Source organism: Leucoraja erinacea, chromosome 6 (genome assembly GCF_028641065.1).
Source record: "Leucoraja erinacea ecotype New England chromosome 6, Leri_hhj_1, whole genome shotgun sequence".
NCBI lineage: Eukaryota > Metazoa > Chordata > Chondrichthyes > Rajiformes > Rajidae > Leucoraja > Leucoraja erinaceus.
In genome coordinates, this window is record NC_073382.1 from 55,048,329 (window position 1) to 55,064,842 (window position 16,514).

General features: G+C 45.8%; 1 protein-coding gene across 1 annotated transcript in view; it reads right to left on the reverse strand.

The window, feature by feature from the left end:
* LOC129698158 (LIM and senescent cell antigen-like-containing domain protein 1) overlaps positions 1-16,514 on the reverse strand; it is a 115,497-nt gene that overhangs the window by 73,502 nt on the left and 25,481 nt on the right. The gene's annotated exons all lie outside the window — the stretch shown is intronic.

Consider the following 16,514-nt stretch of genomic DNA (forward strand, 5'->3'; position numbering starts at 1 on the left):
CTCTTTATGGTGGCAATCTGCTCCATGGACAACTGCATCACGACCATCATTTTCACCATGTCAGCTTCAGTTGCGACTGCTTGTACAGATTAAATATCCACAAATACATTGCAACAGGGTGGTGCGAACTGCTTAATTTTTGGACCAGCAGCATTCTGCATATTGACAATTCAAATTAAATTCGATCCGTTTGAAGAAGGGTCTCGACCCGAAACGTCACCCAATCCGTCTCCCCAGAGATGCTGCCTGTTCTGCTTAGTTACTCCAGCATTTTGTCTACCTTCGATTTAAACCAGCATCTGCAGTTCTTTCCTGCACAATTCAAATTAAATCACTTGCTCAGAGTTGCAAGAGATCATCAGAACAATAACTGAGAAAATGCTTGTTTGGTTCAATTCTTTTGAACGTAGCTTTTTAAATAATGGCAAAAAAACATTAGTTTTGCATAATATTAAGCTACAATTGGGAGAATGGCAATTTATATCCAACTAAAAGTGGTTCCTTGTATGTTAAATATGTACAAAATAACACCATCCATGTAAAGGGTTAACATTCAGAATATGCCATCTACAATCATGGTTGTCAGGGGTACACCATCTTTGGTAGGACAGGTGCACAACCTTTTATCCGAAATTCCAAATAACGAAAAGCTCCGAATAGCGGACATTTTTTCGGTCCTTGAAGACGTTCACCGAGGGCGGCCCGCAGAGGTGACAGTGGAACCTCCGGTCGGTCCTCAAAGAAAGGGGGAACTAAATCCCCATTCATAAAAGAGAAGGCGAGGGTATATTGCACGGGAGGGTTAGTAATTGACAATCTGTTGCTGCCTGCCCGCTGAGTTAAAAAGTTCCCACGGTAGACTCACGATACACAGGGTATCGTGAGTCTTGCGTGGGAACTTTTTAACTAAGCGGGCAGGCAGCAGCAGATTGTCGCTCCCTTCAGTTTCACCCCACCTACACCCCTCTGCTTCCTGGCCATGTGTGTGACCCCTTCCCTCCCCTCTCCAGCTCCCCGCCCATTGCACTGGCGCGGGGGCTTTGCACTGTGTTCACGTCGGCGATGCCAGCAGGTCAGTGCCAGTCACCGGAGACGTCAGGACCAACGGGACACCGACCCCCAGGCCCACCGCAAGCACGGAGATCCCAGAGACCCATAGCCAGCAGCAGCCCAGCCCTGTTCCAACTCCAGAGGAAAACTGCAAACTGGCCGGAGACGTCAGGACCACCAGAGGCCGCTCCCCGATGGGCCGCTACGGCGACAAGTGGCAGTTCGCCTACAGCCCGAGCTGCGCACCCTCATTGGGATAGTCGTTGCCTCAACTACCACCTCCGGCAGCTTATTCCATACACCCGCCACTGTTTGTGCGAAATACCAAGACACAGCGAAATGTTTGTTTGTGTGCTATCCAATTAAATCAGATCATACTATACACAAGTACAATCAAGTCAAACAGAAGTACAACAGGCAATATAAAGAGAACAATATTTTGAAATACCGAGATACAGTGAATATAATTTTATAATATCATTACTGGACTAGGTGCGGACCCGTTGGGCCTGGTCCCCCCACACAATATTCCACCACTGACCCATAGCCCCCAACTGCACAGGCGCGGCTGACGGGTTCCCATCGTGACGCCAGAGATCCCCGTTGTGATGCGAATCACGGCAACCCTCCCCCAAGTGCGCAGGCGCGGTCGGCAAGTGGGAGCGCGACTGCGACGTTTTTAAAGTTTAAAATGGCAATAACCTGTAAAATATAGGATCAGTGTGAACGCATCTCACTCTCCCTCTTCAGTCCCTTATTCCCCTCCTTCATTATCTTCCCTCTCCCCACCCTCCACCAACCCTCCTCTGCTTCCTCTCCTCTTGCTCCACCATTACCTCGCCATCTCTACCCCTATCCTTCATTTTCCCAGCAATCCCTCCCCCACCTCTTCACCCTCCCTCTTCTCCTCCCCTCCCCCACACCTCTCCCTCCCCTACCCTCAGTCACTCCCTCCGCCCATAACCGCTCTCACCTACCCCCCTACTCTCCTTCCATCCCCTGCTCCTGCACTCCCCCCTATCCAACCAACCACCCCCCCCCCCACAATGAAAATGTCCTTGACCCGGGTGCCGTTCCTCTCCCTCCCCGCGGGCCCGGTGCCGCTCCTCGGGGCGGGGGCTGTCGGGGGGGACGTGCCGAGCAGCGCAGAGCCGTGGGAGTGGAAGGGGAGGCCGAGGCTGCTGTGCCCCGGGGCCAATCCTCTCCCTCCCCGCGAACAGGTCGCCGGTGCAGCCTCTCCCCGTCCCCGGACCCCGCACCAGCGCAAATATAGGTACAAAGCAGGCAAACAAACCAAAAAATATAGAAAAAAGATGATAGTTTTAGTAATATATACTAGACCAAGTGGGACCCATTGGGTCCCTGTCACATGGGAGGCCTGGTCCATCAACGCAACCCATTCCCCCAACACAATATTCGACCACTCACCCAAAGCCCCCAACTGTGAATAACGTAAATGTGAATAACGTAAAATATACCATCAATCTGAACGAAACGTGATACAAACCACCACAGGACAATGGTACGGTGGTCCAAAAATTGTAGCGCTGTCGTGAACTGTTTTGGCGTAATTTGAGGACATCACTGAACAGACATCATAGACACGCACGCAGACATAGAAACAAACAAGATGAGAGTGTTAGTAATATATATAGATATATAAATAGATAGAAAGCATTACAGTTACAGAGGAAAAAATTCCAGCATCCACAATGAAGGTAGCTTGGAAGATCAGGACTACCCCGTAATTTATGGGAGGAGCATTCAATGGTCTGATAACAGAGGGCGAAAAGCTGTTCGTAAACATGGTTGCACATGTTTTCAAGCTTTTGTGTCTTCGGTCTGATGGGAAAGGGGAGAAGGAGGAATGAAAAGGGGAGGAGGAATGAGAAAGGTGCTCGATTATGTTGGTGGCTTTCCCTGGAGACTGAAGTGTGGATGAAGTCAATGGTGGGGAGTCTGGACTGCACGATGGACTGGGCTACATCTACAACTCTGTAATTTATTTCAATCTTGGGCAGAGCTGTTCGCAAACCATGCTGTGATGCAACCCGATAATATGCCTTCTATGGTGCATCTGAAAGGTTGGTAAGAGCTGCTGGAGACATGCCAAATCTCCTTAGTCCCCTGAGGAAGTAAAGACGTTGTGGTGTGCCTTCTTCACCACAATTCAATGCGTCTGGTCCAGGACAGACTGTTGGTGATACTTACACCTAGGAACTTTTCAACATCGACATCATTAATTCTATTTGGAGCATGTACTCCACCATGCTTCCTGAAGTCAATAACCAGCTCCTTCATCTTGTTGCTACCAAGGGAAAAAGTTATTGTCTATATATTTCATTTTGACACGAGGTATGGTCATTCAGCCCATTGAGTTAATACCCATTCTCAGAATTTCCATCATTTTCCTTTTTCGTTCCCGAACTTATTTCCCTGTAACCCATTTTACATTGCATACTCATCAATTGCCTCCAAATCTACTACCGGCCACTTATACTAGGGGGACCTTACAGATGGCCAAATAAATAACCAGCCAACATCTTTTGAGGTAATGGGAAGAAAACCAGAACACCCAGAGGAATCCATGTAGTCGCAGAAAGAACACGCAAACTCCATACATACACGCGGCGCAAGTCGAGCCCGATTCATCAAATCATTGCTGCATTAATTGATTGTCACTATGCAGTAAATGCTACAGTTAGCGTACACTGAAGTCATTGTTAAATGGGGAAAGAGGTGAGTTTCCTGTGCTGACTTCCGTGTTAACATGGTCAGTTTGCAAATTGCACTTTAATAATGATCATGTATTGGTCAGGGGAAAAATGCTGGCCATTTGCTTATCAGGAACCTAATGGTACACATGTGAAACATATATTATAATAAAGCTTTATTTCAGACACAGGTCCATATAACACATCATACAGTATAAGGAGATATAAAAAATACATTAAAAAATTGCATATTAGCCTATAAGATATACAAGCTATTGCACCAATGCCATCTTAGCCTAGAAATGAATCTATAGCAGCTTTTCAGAGGACTGACTAGGGCTTCAATTATGTGGTTCTCTGACTTGTCCAGGCGACACATAAAACTAAACATCAGCTGTCTTAAGAGTGCCTCACAGGTTGGCACTCTAGTGGACACAAACAATTGACTGGCACTATGCCACCTAGGGACACGAAGTAGCAACCTCATTGCATCATTGTATGCTACCTTGAGCCTCTGCATACTCTTTTTCTTATAGTTAGACCACAATTGAGCAGTATATAACGGTGTGATATAGGTTCTGAACAAAGAACACTTCACAGAATCAGAGCACATAGAAAACTTCCTTATAAGTATGTTAGCTTGAAAATAAATTTTACAGCGCTGTCGGTAGAGGTCTTTGTCATCCGTCCAGTCATCGGATATGACATGACCTAGGTATTTAATTTCCTCACACACAGCAGGAGGACTGTCTGACAAATAAAAGGTCGGAAAAGTTGATTTCCTGTCCTCAGCGCTTCTAACTATCATTATGCGGCTTTTCTTAGCGTTATACTTTATGTCATAATCAAGGCCATACTGAGAGCACACCTTCAACATCTGCTGCAGCCCAGCACTATATGGACAGAGCAGGACCAGGTCGTCTGCATACATAAGATGATTAACAATAGTGTTGCCCACAAGACAGCCAGTTTTTAACCTATTTAACTGATTTGATAATTCATCCATATAAACATTAAATAAAATAGGAGACAAAATTCCTCCTTGCCGCACTCCGTTACTAACACAGAATGGAGCCGATACAACGTTGTCCCATTTAATCTGAAACGTTTGATGGGCATACCAAAACACTAAAATTCTCACTAAAAATTTAGGGGCACCTTAAATCTAGCAATTTTACAAACAATTGTTCATGATTAATTCTATCAAATGCCTTGGACGCATCAATAAAACATAAGCATACAGATGAATTCAGGCTTGTGTACCTGAACACAATCTCTTTAAGAGCATAGATACACTGGTCAGTTCCATGTTTTCTTTTGAACCCAAACTGATTGTCAGAAGTAAGGACATACATTTCTAGCTTTGTTAGCAGTATTCTCTCCAGTACTTTAGACAAGATACTGGCTAATGCAATAGGTCGATAATTGTCAATACTGTTGAGCTTACCAGCCTTGTCTTTAAGCACAGGCACTAACATTACAGACATAATAGCATGTGGCAGGACACCATGAACCAGACAACCATTAAAGCACATGGAAAGCAAAGGGCAGAGCTTATAGCTGGCATATTTTAGATGTTCTGCAGTAATGCAGTCCATACCGCAGGCTTTGTTGTTATCCAACATGTTAATGGCATCATAGACATCTGCTGCCCTAACTTTCATATCTGCTGAGAGATCAATATGTTCATGATTGATTCTAACTGGGTTACTTTTAACACAATTAAAAAGGTTACGGTAGTGCTCACGCCAAATCTCAGCTATTTTTTCTGGGCTACTAACCCCTTCAATGTCAGACGGTAGGGGTGTTTTATTGTTATTCATTACTTTGACCTCTTTCTAGAAGTTATTAAGGTTGTTATTCTGTAGCTTTCTGGCAAGCGAGTCTGCTCTCATTGTGTTTTCATTTTTCTTAATAACACGAAGTGCATACTTAACTCTAGCATTTGTGGGTTTTTTCATATCTAACAATACCCCCTGTCTAGGCCTACCTGCCTCTGACCAGAGTCTAAAGGCCTCTCTTGCCTCAGCGTACTGCTCAGCCACAAACTCATTCCACCCAGGTCTAATGTTGGGTAATATTATTTACTACCCATTATTTAAGATCTGCACGAGGCAATTCATCATCACAAAGTCATGTGGAATCAGAATTAAAGAAAAGTTCTTTATCGGTGAGACCAAGCGGAGGTTGGGCGATCGTTTCGCCGAACACCTCCGCTCGGTCCGCAATAACCAAGCTGACCTCCCGGTGGCTCAGCACTTCAACTCCCCCTCCCACTCCGTCTCCGACCTCTCTGTCCTGGGTCTCCTCCATGGCCACAGCGAGCAGCACCGGAAATTGGAGGAACAGCACCTCATATTCCGTTTGGGGAGTCTGCACCCCGGGGGCATGAACATCAAATTCTCCCAATTTTGTTAGCCCTTGCTGTCTCCTCCCCTTCCTCAGCCCCCCTGCTGTCTCCTCCCATCCCCCAGCCTTCGGGCTACTCCTCCTTTTCCCTTTCTTGTCCCCACCCACCCCTGCCCCCGATCAGTCTGAAGAAGGGTTTCGGCCCGAAACGTTGCCTATTTCCTTCGCTCCATAGATGCTGCTGCACCCGCTGAGTTTCTCCAGCTTTTTTGTGTAACCTTAAAGAAAAGTTACTCTGGTTAAAAAACATTGAGAAGGTTACCAATGAAGCAGATTGTAGTTGGCCTGAATTAATTTCTCAGCTCCTCTGCGGCAACGCTGTTCTCCTTCTTCGGGAGGGCAGTGGTGGAGTGGTTACCCTGCAGTGCCAGAGACCCAGGTTCAATCTGACTACAGGTGCTGTCTGTTTGGATTTTGTACATCCTTCTTCTGGCCACATGGGTTTTCTCCAGCTGCACCGGTTTCCTCCCGAACTCCCCAGATGTATAGGTTTGCAAGTTAATTGGCTTCGATATAATTGTAAAATTGTCCCTAGTGTGTAGGATAGTGGTAGGGTGTGAGGATTGCTGGAAGTCACGGACTTGGTGGGCTGAAGAGCCTGTTTCAATGCTGTATCTCTAAAGTAAAATCCACACTAAACTTCCAATATCGCTTATGCTTTCAGCCAGTTTCCAATAAACCTCTTGGCTCTGTTACACTACAAATCCTTATAACTGGTCTGATATTGAAAGCAACAACCCTTACTATTTAATATCTTCAGTACTTAACTCAAGGGTATGATGAGGCCCAGTGTCAGATGACTTTTGGTAAGTCTATGAAGTGACGAGTGGTCATACCATTAGTAAATATATAACACCACTATAAATTCTTCGAGATGTCTTCAGCGATATTAAAAATATTTTCCATCTCAAACATGATTGCCAAATTTTACAAAACTGAAAACTTGTATGTATTTTGCTATAACGGTTGGACAGTAACTTGGTTATTGGTTTTAAATTTATCTTGCACATCCTTTATTTCGCTCTCCCCATCCTATATTACATTTCATAGAGTTAGAATTATACAGCACCAATCTGGACCCTTCAATTATCCACAACTTTGCTGAGATTTTTACCCATCAACACTAATCCCATTTACCCACATTAGGTCTGCATGTTTTTATGCCTGGCCTACTAAATACCTGTCCAAATGCATCTTAAACAGTGATTTAATTTTATTTCACTACCTCCTCTGGAAGCATGTCCCCAATATTAACCATGTTACAAAATACCCCACCTCCTTTAAAACTCCATTCATGCACCTTAATCTTCTCCGCACTTTCTTTTGATACCCCTCTCATGGTAAAAAAGATTCTAGCTACATATGCCTCAGAATTTTATATACCTTAATCAGGTCAACCCTCAGCCTCCTGTGGTCCTGGGAATGCAAGCCCAGCCTGTCCACTCTCCTAGGTTGTCACTTATTGTTGACACGAATTCTGGGACACTCGGGTCTCAAGGTTCATCAACATTCTTTGATATCCTACCATTTACTAAATATATTCTACCCCCATTTAATTTCCTAAAATACATATAGGGTTGAGGAAAAAAATAGTCCAGCCACAATCGAATGGGTGAGCAAGCTTGATGGGCCAAATGGCCCAATTCTGCTCCCATGTCATATAGTCTTCTCACTTCTTACTTGTCAACTTAGAATTCCACCTACCTATGCTATACTCAACTTTCCATTGGATTCTAGATCCTAATGTTGTCATAGACAATCTTTCCTCGCTATCCACATCACTAATTTGTGTCATCCACAAACGTACTCATCATATGTCCAACATGCACACCTAGTCGTCAATACATATCACAAACATAAGGTTTCAACACCAATCCCTACTACTTGGCTCATTAGGAATGCATCCTGAATGTACACGGGATGTGGGATTTGCTGCCAATGATACATCTTAAATTGAGAAGGCGGTGAATGTGCTTCTAGAAGGGTGCTAGGTAGGGCGGGGGGTTTGGATTTTGACCCAGCAACAATTTAAAAAATGCAATATATTGAATGGGTAATTCGACAAATATCACTATTGTAACTGAATTGAAGCTGCTGCTGCCGATGATGGAACACAAAATGTATTCAGGGCGAACAGTCCTGCTGCTGGGTTAAGTGCTCTTGGCCATTTCCTGATGTCATGTGGAGCAAAGTACATTGGCAGAAGATTGATTTGATGATGTTAGAGTACTTAGGGCGAGGCAAAGATGAATCATCCACACTGTACTTCCTGTTCAAAGTTGATTGCGGTCACTTCAGCTGTGCCTTTTACACATAGTTACTGGGAGTTCTTTTTTAAAAAAGGACCCATGGATCCTTGTCCTTCCATTATTCACGTTTAAATCGCATGCTTGTTTCAGCTAGTTTCTGAAACACGCAGACGTTTCAAGAACAACTGCAAAATGATTGAAGAAAACTCAACAATGTAAGAAATTTGGATTCTGGAAGGCGTTGTCAAAACTTTATTTTGATGTGGGAGAGCATGATTGAACAATTGCCCACTATTGCTTTTGAAATCCACCTTTAAGTTGTCCATAATCGATATATAAATGTCTCTCCCATCTATTTTCCAACAGAAGGCAGAACCTATCAGATCGGCACACAACCCAGGCCATTGTGGTTTCTGAAACAACTCCACTGCCAGACCAAACCAGGGCTCACTGGAGGAGTATCCACTGATCAAATTTCATGTAACAAAAAATAATTGCAAATGCTGGTTTACACCAAAGATAGAAACAAAAATGCTGGAGTCACTCAGCGGGTCAGGCAGCATCTCTGGATAAAATGGATCTGTAACATTTTGGGTTGGGACCCTTCTTCAGATCAAATGCAATGGTGGGTCTGAGCTACACCCAATCACAAATCTTACTATGTCTTGTGCAAGAATGTACAACTTCAGGTAAATATAGGAATGCAGCCTTTTTATGCAAGTTTACTGGAAAACATGGCCTCTTCATAGAATTAAACTAGAAAATATGCAGACTACAATGTGGGCTATCCATGCGACATCTGCAATCAGCTGATGAATTGATTATTCCTGGCTTCCAACAGGGCAATGTAAACTTGCTCCGATATTCTGATTGTCAGGCTGGGAATTCTGCTGCTGAACCCACACTAGGTTAACTTGACACAAATACAGCAAGCCCAGAGTAATCAACATGAGAAACTAGTGACAGGAAATACACAAAAAGTGTTAAAGTTAGTATAAGTTTCAGAATGTCAACGATTTTGTTCAGTTTATCGTGTGCACCAAGGTGCAATGAGACCCTTTGTTTGCATAAAGCTCAGATTACATGAACTTTAACTTTAAAAACTTAAATAATTTAAATATCAGTATTAAAAGTTAGGCGGCGCGGCTCTGGCCAGCAGCGGCCTCTGCAGCCTGTCCGCGTTGTTGTTATTTTTTGTCTGTGTTTCTGTGTAGGCTTGGGGTGTGTGTGTGGGGGGATGGGGGTGGGGGTGGGAGGGGGGGGAAACTTTTGAATCTCTCCCTGCACTGGAGACCCGACCTTTTCTCGTCGGGTCGGGTCGTTGGAGGCCGCAACGTGGAGCGGCCTCCAACAGGAAGAAGCCGGGGACTCAGGTACCGACTCACCGTCACCGTCGCGGAGCTGGCTGAGACCGGAGCAGGTGGAGCGGTGGAGGAGCGCTGCCGCTGCCGCTGCTGCTGCTGCTGCTGCCGATGCCGCTGCTGCTGCTGAGTCGGAGGCTGCTACTGCGGGTCTGCGGACGGCTCGGACGACCCCGCGCGGCTCCCTGGAGGGAGACTGCTTTTCGGGGCTCCTGCAACGGCGAATTCTCCCGCCCGTGTTGCGGGGTCGAAGAGCTCCTGGAGCGGGGCCTAACACCATTGCCCCGCGCGGCTGGAACGGCCGCGGGACTTTGCGAGCACACACCGGGGGCTCCAACACCAAGACCCGGTGTGCAACCTCGCACCACCCGGCGTGGCTTCAATGGCCGCGGGACAATCGCCATCGCCAGCCGGGGGCTTTGACTTTGACTCTGACATCGGGGGGGGGGGGGGGAAGAGTGCAGTGGAGAGATAATTTTTTTTTGCCCTTCCATCACAGTTATGTGATGGATGTTTATGTAAAATGTAATTATGTTGTGTCTGGGGTCTATTTGTGTGTAATGTATGGCTGCAGAAACGGCATTTTGTTTGGACCTCCAGGGGTCCAAATGACAATTAAATTGACTCTTGACTCTTAAAAAATACAGCCTCTGATCGATGCTCATTGGAGATATTCAGACATTCAATTTAAATAAGACACAGACTCTGCTGGAGTAACTCAGTGGGTGAGGCAGCATCTCTGAAGAAAAAGGATAGGTGACACTTCGGGACACATCGGGAGCCTTCTTCACACGGAAAGTAGGGGGTGTGGGCAATCCAGCACTTTATATCAATCTTTGGTATAAAGCAGCATTCTTTGTTTCTTCAATGTAAATTGTTGTATCAAGAGCCAGATGCATGAAGGTGGACCTCAGCAGTTTAAGCTGTTCTGTGATCGAATTAACCACTAAGTGAAGCCAGGGCTCAAAATTAACAGTTGCCCGGGTGCCAATGGCGACCTAAAGTCCCGCCGGGCATCCTAAAAGCCATGCCATTTTGTCCAGCTTAGCAAGCACCTGGGACAACTCTGAGCGGGCCCCCTTCTCTATCACTCTCTCCGTCACTCTCCGTCTCCGCCCGCCATCCGTGTCCGGGTTTCCGTTCTCCGGCCACTCCTCATCCGCCGGCACGGCCAGCCGCCTTACACATGCACACTGCCACGGCCAGCACATCCTCCCCCTGCACATGCGCACAACCACGGCCAGCGCATCATCGGCCGTGGTTGTGCGCATATGCCGCCCTGCACATGCGCACTGCCACGGCAACCGGTCGGCGCCGGGCACTTTCTCCCTCCCTTTGCATTGTGGGAGATCTGGCCGCCATTGCTGTCCGGTCGCAGCCTCACCGACACCGCTGAAAACCAATGCAGAATCGCTCCCTGGAGCTGGAGTAACTTATTTTTTTCCTGGTTCTCCAAAAATATTCCAAATGGAATTTAAACTAGAATGGACCCTCCACCACCAAACTCTAAAAAATAACAGCCTATTGCACTTTATCTGATTATTTATTGTGTATATATATGGTCCATGGTATATAGAAACACTGAACTTTTATCTCCTGTTCTGTATTATGTTTAAATATTCTGTTGTGCTGCAGCAAGCAAGAATTTCATTGTCCTATCTGGGACACATGACAATAAAACTCTCTTGACTCGGACTTTAGCAAAAAAGGGCTCTTGGGGGAAAAAAGAGCTACCTTAAATTTAGTTGTGTATGGTTATGTAACTATGGTAGGATGAAGACTATTCCATGCTTTAATTGTGCGGGGGAACTCCATGGAGCAGCCAGCATCTCTGGATAGAAGAAATTAGGTGATGTTTCGGGTAGAGACCCTTCTTTAGATTTTCTCTGGTTTGTGTTTTTAGTTTAATTTAAAGATACAGCGTGGAAACAGGCCCTTCGGCCCACCGAGTCCACGCCGACCACCGATCACCCATACACTAGTTCTATCCCACACATTAGCGACGTAGTGTTTTATTCTCTCACGTCCCAGTTAGAACAATGAAATCCTTACTTGCAGCAGCACAACAGAATATGTAAACATAGTACTCTGTAAACAATTCCCCAGATTTGGAATAAAATCAAACTGCTGCATGAGTTACAGTGTCACCTCACAGATGTCCAATCACAATGGATCTCATTTACAAATGGTATGACATCACAATGGGACAGGGGTGGGAGATTGGAACCTGCACGTGGTCCCACAGATGTACAATCACAATGGATCTTATTTACATATGACATCACAATGGGACAGGGGTGGGAGATCTCTCCCCCTCCCTCCCTTCCACCCCGTGCCTTTCCCCCGTGTACGTGTGGGGGGGGGGGGGGGGGGTTAGGGGTGGTGTGTGGGTGGGGTGTGGGGGGGGGTGGTTAGTGTGTGTGTGACGCCTCAACCTCCCCCCCCCCCCCCCCCCCCCCGCAACAACATGTTGAATGGACGGGACCCTCTCCCCTCCCCTCGCTCTCCCCTCTCTTCCCCCTCCCCCTTTTCCCCCCCCTTCCGCCCTCTGCCCCTCTCGCCCCTCCTCCAACCCCCTTCTCCCCTCCTCCAACCCCCTTCTCCCCTCCTCCAACCCTCTTGCCCCTCCTCCAACCTCTCTCTCCCCTCCTCCAAAGCCTCTCGCCCCTCCTCTAACCCCCTCTCCCCCTCCCCTCTATAACCCCCCCTCTCCCCCTCCCCTCTACAACTCCCCCATCTCTCCCCACCTCCTCTCTCCCCCATTTCACTCTCCTCTCCCTCTCCCCCTCCTCTCCCACTCTCCCCTCCATTTCCCCCTAACCCCCCTGTGTGTGTGAGGGGTGGTTAGTGTGCGTGTGAAGCCGCAGCACCCCCCACCCCCCAACTGCGTGTGTGTGTGTGCGCGCGCGTGTTCCACTCTGACAGTCGCCTTTCCATTTGCCGTTTTTTTAGGCGACTGCCGGCAACTTGACACTCGCCGGCAGTCTGCTGAAAAATCGCCTAAGTGGGACAGGCCCATTACTGTCTCAGTGGAAAATAAAATTAAACTGTACCAATAGAACATAGTGGGCTGAAGAGCCTGTTTCTACGCCGCATCTCTAAATTAAACATCTAACACTAAACATTAGATAATCTAGAACAAATGTTTAGTTAAGTTTATTATCACGTATACCGAGGTACAACAAAAATCTTTTTGTTGTGTGCTAACCAGTCAGCAGCTGACTGTAAGACTATACATGATTACAATCTATCCATCCACGGTGTACAGATGTTGTGAATAAAGAACAGATAGTGAATAAAGCATTCTAATTCTGTGAATGATGCAGTCTTTGTATTAAATTTACAAAGTCCATGTAACACAGTATGAATTCCCATAGAGAGCGTGCATTATATGAAAGCAACAAGTTCAAACACGAGGATGAAAAAGGACTGTGATCACTAAAGTATCATCAGATTAAACCACAGAGAGACCCATTGTTGATAGAAACATGAACTCATTAGAGCTCTACACTTATAAATCGAAAAAGGCCAAGGATGATAAGAAGAGGCACCCAATGTTGCTAATTACACACCTGCCCTTTGGGGACCGAAGCTGGAAAGCTCCCTGGGATATGTCTTAGTACACGTAAATTAAACATGCCACAGAAAGTTAGAGAAGTTATGCCAGGAGCCCACATTTAAATATGAACAGTTAATTACTGCTGACAATCTTGTCCAGTATTGAAAACTAATCAGCACTTAGAATTGGCTTGAAATTTCATTCCTTCTGGCTGAAGGTTTAATCTGATGATATTTCAATGATCACTGTGATTTTTCATCATCTTGTGTTTGAACTTGTTGCTTTTGTCATCTGCAAGCTCTCCATTTATGGGAATTCATATCATGTTGCATGGACATTTCTCTGTTAATGTAATCCAGACTGCAACCATTCACAGAATTAGATCACGTTATTCACAATATCTGTTCTAGATTTTTCAATGTTTTGTCTTAGATGTGTGCTTACAGATTAACGTTTTACTGTTACTTCAACAAATATTGAATAATGTCAATAGGTCTTCCTCTTTCTCCTAGTTCAACCATTCTAATGTACACTCCTTCCTAAACAGGTACTAATTATTTCACAGTCCTTCAACTGGTTGTAGTCACTTGGTCCATTCCTTAAATTCTCTGATCAAGCCATTACCACTTTTAATCGCTAATTTAGAGTACAAAGCATCAATATTACACAAGAACGAGTTAATCCCAGAACAAACCACTCTCAATTGAGGATAAATAATCTGTAATAAACTGCATCAATAAGGCTAATCAGCAACACATTTTAAATTGCAAAGCACGGTAAGTGGGTTCCCAACATTTCAACCATTGAAAACCATGCGAGATGATGGTTCATCAAGAGTTCATCATTTAACCAGCTTGCCAACCTGCACCTCGCAACACACTAGGACATGAAATGCGTGCTGGCAAGCTGGTTAAATGGCATGAACATTAATTATGTGGCACAGAGGCCTCTATTGGCTCAAATGAACATCAAGTTCAAATTTATTTATTTCAAGAGGGCTAGAATACAAAAGCAGGGATGTAACGTTGAGACTCTATAAGGCACTGGTCAGGCCGCATTTGGAGTATTGTGAGCAATTTAGGGCACCATATCTGAGGAAGGAAGGGCTGGCTCTGGAAAGGGTCCAAAGGAGGTTTACATAAATGATTCCAGGAATGAGTGTGTTAACATATAATGAGCGTTTGCCGGCACTGGGCCTGTACTCACTGGAGTTTAGAAGGATGAGGGGCACCCTCATTGAAACTTACCGAATAGTGAAAGGCTTTGATAGAATGGATGTGAAGAGGATGTTTCCACTAGTGGGAGAGTCTAGGATTAGAGGTCATAGCCTCAGAATTAAAGAACGTTCCTTTAGGAAGGAGATGAGGAGGAATATATTTAGTCAGAGGGTGGCAAATCTGTGGAATTCTTTGCGCAGAAGGGTGTGGAGACCTTCAATGAATATTTTTAAGACAGTAGTAGATAGATTCTTGATTGGTATGGGTGTCAGGGGTTATGGGGAGAAGGAAGGTGAATGGGGTTAGGAGGGAGAGATAGATCAGCCATGATTGAATGGTGGAATGGACTTGATGGGGCGAATGGCCTAATTCTGCTCCAATCACTTATGGCCTTTATTGTCATATATTAGAGTAAGTACAATAAAAAAATATTGCATGCAGCAACATATCAGGAACATACTCGGACAAACACCAAAATGTAAATTGATTATACGTAAAAATCTAAAGGAAAGTTTGCAATAAAGACATAGTGCAAAAACATAATTAGAAAAAAACAGATGCATAGGAGGCACGTAATGTTGCATTGTCAAGGTAGGATTAGGGTTGTGTAGGCTGGTAAAGAAACATGATAGTTGTGGGAAAATAGCTGTTCCTGAACCCGATGGTGTGGGACTCAAGGCTGCTGTATCTCCTGCCTGAAAGTAGCAATGTGAAGAGGGCATGATCCGGATGGTGGATTTCCTTGATGATAGATCACCTTCTTGAGGCAGCTCCTCGTCGCAATGCTTTGAATGGAGGGGCGAACGGTGCCCATGATTTGCCCGGCAGAAACCACCACTTTCACAGCCTCTTGTGTTCCTGTGCATTGGAATCGCCATAACACGCCATGATGCAGCCAGGATACTACCTACAGTACAAGTATTGCAAATATTGTAATACTATGTCCAAGACACCTCACACGCTCTTCCTCTCTTCAATCACTTCCGTTTACCAGGCCCCCACTCCCTCATCTTTACTATGGATGGCCAGTCACTCTACACCTCCTTCCCCCACCAGGATGGTCTTAAAGCCCTCAGTTTCTTCCTTGACCGCAGAACCAGCCAATTTCCATCTACCAATACTCCCCGCTGCCTTACCCTCAACAACTTCTCCTTTGACTCTTCCCACTTCCACCAAATCAAAGGCACTCGCATGGGCCCTAGCTATTCCGACCTCTTTGTAGGTTACATCCAACCATCCCTGTTCCAGGCTTACACTGGCCCTATCCCCGAACTCTATCTCTGCTACATTGCCGCCTGCATTGGTGCTACCTCCTGCACCCATGCAGAACTCACTGACTTCATCAAATTCACCACTAATTTCCATCCTGCACTTGGACCATCTCCGACATCTCCCTACCGTTTCTAGATCTCGCCGTCTCCATCACAGGAAACACACTATTGATCGACATCTACTATAAACCTACCGACTCCCAGAGCTATCTTGACTACACTTCTTCCAACCCTGTTTCCTGTAAAGATTCTATCCCCCACTCCCAATTCCTCCATCTTCACTGTATCTGCGCCCAGGGTGAGGTTTTCCATACCAGGGCATCGAAGATGTTCTTATTCTTCAGGAAACGAGGGTTCCCCTCTTCCATTATAGATGAGGCTCTCACTAGGGTCTCCTCGATATCTTGCAGCTCCACTCTTGCTTCCCCTCCCCCCCCATCCGTAATAAGGACAGAGTCTCCCTTGTCCTCACCTTCTACCCCATCAGCCATCTCACACAGCATATAATCCTCCAACATTTTTGCCACCTCCAATGGGATCCCACTACTGGCCACATCTTCCCATCTCCACCCTTGTCTGCTTTCCGCAGAGACCGTTCCCTCCAAAACTTCCTGGTCAGCTCGTCCCTTCCCACCCAAACCACCCCCTTCCCAGGTACTTTCCACTCCAACTGCAGGAGATGCA